Genomic DNA, 4,738 nt, shown 5'->3' on the forward strand with positions numbered 1-4,738 from the left:
ATACCTAGCAATGTTTAAAATGCTCCTTTTTAGAAACATATTAATTACCTCCTCATACAAAACAAATTTTCTTAGTTAAATGATATAAAACTTTTCTCTCTAATTACATATTTTCTAAAACCTTATGGTTTCAACTTAAATATATTTTCATGTATGTGCATGTGGCTTTTTGCTTTTGATATTTGGATACTAAAATACTTGCAATTCAATATGTAACTTAGTTATATTTTAAAACTGATGATATGACAGTAGTAATATTACTACCCATAGCATATCTCTGTATTTTGTATTTAAAATACAGATACAAACAAGTGTGTGTATTCAAAATAGCAACATCATCCTTTAAGGCCTGATATTTTCATATATTTGAGGATCAATACTCGTTGTATTTATGTTGCTTCTTTCTTGATCTTAAAGAATGCAAATTACAGTTCTAAGTGGATCAAATGACTTTTCTACCAGAATAATATACTTAAGACTTTCTTGAAACTTGAATCATGCTGAGTATTAAATGCTATAATCCTCCTTCCTTTTTTCCAAAGGAATTAATTTCAGGTTAAGTTTCATCTTCTTTCATCATTTTAAAAAGCAAATAGTATTTGTGAATATTATTTCTACTGTAAATAAAAACTTCGACTAGTTTCAGGTTCATATTTTTTTTAATTTAATACAAATTGAATAATTTTTACCTGAATCATGACCACATATATCTTGAAGAACAATGGTATAAATGAATATAAAAGTATACTGAACCATGTATTTCTAAGGAACATGATATACAAAGCTTGTCTGAATATGTGCATGCTTCAAACAAATGAGTACAGATAAATCTACAAGAATACTGCATCTGAAAAAAAAAAAAAGAATACTGCATCTGGTTCATTGAGTGGCTTGTAATTTTGAAACTGCCGCATGTCAGTAAATATATCAGCACTGCTAGAAAGTATAAAAATGTACACTTCTGTTAAGCACAGTGGCTTCTACCTTATATCAGATAAACATGATTACATTTTGAGTAAGAAGTTAGCTTTCTAAACAAACTATTTTTACTCATACAAAGTAGTTTCCCATTTACTCTTCTCTGAGTGAAAAGAACTGAGAACACAGGAAGAGCACAATAACTATTTTAGAATGACTATGGTTATATACACGTGCATGCATATTTTTTAATCAATTTATTGGGGCTCATACAATTCATCACAATACATAGATCAATTGTGTAAAGCACATCTATACATTTGTTGCCCTCATTATTCCCAAAATTCGCTTTCCTCTTGGGTTTCCAGAATCAACTCATTTTCCTTTTTTCCCTCCCCCTCCCTTCCTCCTCCCCTCTCCCCCATGTACCTTTGATAATTTATAAATTATTATTGTATCTTATATTACACTGCCCGGACTCTCCTTTTACCCATCCCTCTGCTGCCTGTCCCCCAGAGAGGAGGTTATATGTAGCTCCCTGTGATCAATTCCCCCTTTCTATACCCCCCTTCCCTCCTGGTATCGCCATTGTCACCCCTGGTCCTGAGAGGTTCATCTGTCCTAGATTCCCTGCGTTTCCAATTTCCATCTGTACCGCTGTGCATCATCTGGTCTAAACAGGTCTGCAAGGCAGAATTGGGGTCCTGGTAATTGGGGGAAGGAAGCATTTAAGAACTAGAGGAAGGTTGTGGGTTTCATTATTGCTATACTGTACCCTATATGGCATACACATGTGTCTGGATATTTTTGCTACCATATTTTGAAAGTGAAGATCATGTCAAACCTATAGAATTTTACTATAGTTAGAGATAAAGATAATTTCAATTTCTCTTCTTTGATAAAAACATTAATTTCTAGATATTAAATAGACAATGTTAACATATATCACACCATATGATGCATGTGTTATTATTTTAATATGAAAAAATCTTCTATTATTTCCCTAGAAACCAGAAACGGAATATGACTATAACTATCTCACCAGAAATATTACATCATGACTGACTATGACTTCTTTAAAACAATACATTGAATTTTATGCAAACTTAGCTGTGGGCACATAGGTGGAGCAGTTTAATCTACCTTCAAACTTCAAGCTACTGAATTTCAAAGTAAACAATTTGCAAGTACCCTCCCTAGGATGAATTGTAGTCTGCTTTCCTTCCTTCCTTCCTTCCTTCCTTCCTTCCTTCCTTCCTTCCTTCCTTCCTCCCTCCCTTTCTTCCTTCCTTCCTTCCTTCCTCCTTCTTTCATTATCTGTTTCTATTAGATTTAGTACTATCCAGTTGAATTTTAAATTAGCATTACACTGGGGATCTCTTAATGTATTCTCCAAAAAGTAGCACTCAAGGAAAACTAACATCAGATCTAAATTTTAAACTAGTTTAAAATTATTTCAATGTTAGGGATTATTTGAAATTCTCTTCCTTTTAGTGGTGTGCCATTTAAAAATTCTCCCTGCAAGTCTGGCTAATTTAAAACATAGGAATTTTGGGGGAAAATAACATAGTTTACATTTCTAAAATAACGATGCTATCTATACCTCACTTAAGTTCATAAGAATGTAATGTTTTTTCTAAAAAGCATCTCCTTGAACAGAGCTGTTCTCTGAATTTTCAATGTCAACCTATGGACTTCTTCAGTATAAGCAAACATAAAATAAAATTTTTATTTAAAAAATCATTAAATATGTACTGGAATTCTTTGATGGTATGTGAAAAGAAAGATATATTGAATCAAAAGTTAATATCAGTGTAATGAATCACCAAACATCTATAGAAAAGTAGTTTATATATAGACAGCATGATCCAATAGCATTGCAATTGTGATCAGTCAGTATCAGTAAGAGTGGTAAAATGAGTTTTGAAATCAGAATTCCTTCAACAACACATAAAACCCAGACATCTTTATTTTTTTGAGAAGGGATGTTCATCCATTTAAATTGGCCAGGACACCTTTAAAGAGAGAGGATGAGGCTAAGTGCTGAGAGAGCAAGGACAGTCACCAATCAGAAACCGTCCTTACATTCTCATCATTGCATTTCCCCTTTCTCTCCACGCTGCAGCATTTTTAAAGTAGCGCATCTCTCCTTCCTTCTTCTTCAATCATTCCCAAGGCATTAGCTAATCCCCCTTTAACTGGAGGCTACAACACAAACATCGATGTGCAGAAATACATCAAACAGGAGGCACATTTCTCTTTCTAAATCCTTTAGGCATCAAATGCTGACCTTTCAATCCTTCATCCACTTCTGGCCCTCCTCCTGCTGTTGTGTCATTCAACTCCCACTTGAATACTATCCCCAACCCTCTAAGATACAGCTGTTTTCGCTTTTCCCCACCGTACACATTTTAGAATCTATCAGAATGGGTTGGATCTGGTTGGGCTTTTCAACCTCACTTGACTGTGATCATCTAAGTTCCTGCAAGAAAGGAAATCATGAAAACCATGAATATAACATTACAGAAATCTCCACCCCGCGATGTGATTTCCCTGGTGCCCCTCTAACAAACGCTTTAAGTTTAGTCTGAGAACTGTCTTGCTTCCCTGGGGTTCCTGGCCCCACTCGCCTCTTCCACCTGCGTGCAGCTCAGACATATCTGTTGTCAGCTAACCCCCTCTAGCGCCCAGATGGCAGCATCCGAGCCCGGGCTGCCAGGCTCCGAGAGCGCCCTGCTTGGCTGAGCTCCGCCGCGCTCGCCCCTGGTGCCCGGCCCTCCGAGCCCGGGTGCCTGCTGGGCGAGAAGAGGAGGACCGCGCACTCCAGGACGCCGGCCCGTCCACAAGCGGTGTTGGCCAGGTCCTGGGGCTGAGCGCAGGGGGTCCCACCAAGCGCCACCGTCCCCGACGCACCGGGACGCTGAGAGGGAGTGGGTGACACGAGGGGCGGGTCGCGCGGGGAGAACAGTCCCGTCCTGTCGCCGCGGTAAAGGTGGCCACGCGCTGTGCCGCTGGCCACCGGCTGCTCGGAGCGCGCGGCCCGACGCCACCCCGCCGCGGGAGCCCGGGGCCCGGGATTTCAGCGTCAGCGGCCGCCAAGATGCTTCTGACCTCCGCCGCGAGGTCACCGCCGCAGGGCGCGGCGAGCACCCCCTAGGAGCCCGGGCTCCGGGCATCTCCGGTCGCCAGTCGCTTCCGAAGACTCTGTTGGGCTGTGGGCTCCTTCCGTTCGCTTTCCTGGGACTCCACACGGCGCACACGGACACCTAGCTGAAGCCTTGCACCCGGTGGGCAAGTTTCCTTGACCCGAGCAGAGGAGCGCAACCGGGGACCTGGCCCCGGGCAGGGGAGCGCTGGCCTCCCGCCCTTCCCGCCTGCCGTGGAGGACGACGTGAGGCCAAGTTCAAGGCGGGAGGTCTCCGGAGTTCCCCAGTCCTGCACCGGTCGGCGCCGCGGCGGCGGTGACACCGGGGACAAAGTGCTTGGGGGACTAGGTGCGGCCTCCGAGATGTCCGGAAATCGTAGGCGCGGGCCAGGGCGCAGCGCAGACGCAGCCGAGTAGGCTGTGCCCGCAGTGCCCGCTGCTACTGCCTCGCCGCCGAGACTAGGGGCTGAGGGCGCAGCCCGGGCAGCTGTCCCTGTCCGAGAGCGGGCCCCCGCGAGCCAGCGACCCCCCGCAAACGCCTCCTGGGCTGGGCTGTCCCCGCACCGGACGGAGGAAAGTTCCCGTGGCGCGCCGCACCTCTGCACGGAAGCGCAGGCGCCCGGCTCCAGGCTCCGCCGGTGCCCACTCGGGTCCGGAGCGACGCCGGGGCCTCGG

Source organism: Echinops telfairi, unplaced genomic scaffold (assembly GCF_000313985.2).
Source record: "Echinops telfairi isolate 266 unplaced genomic scaffold, ASM31398v2 ScPeMD7_6;HRSCAF=24_1, whole genome shotgun sequence".
In the NCBI taxonomy this organism is placed as follows: Eukaryota; Metazoa; Chordata; class Mammalia; order Afrosoricida; family Tenrecidae; genus Echinops; species Echinops telfairi.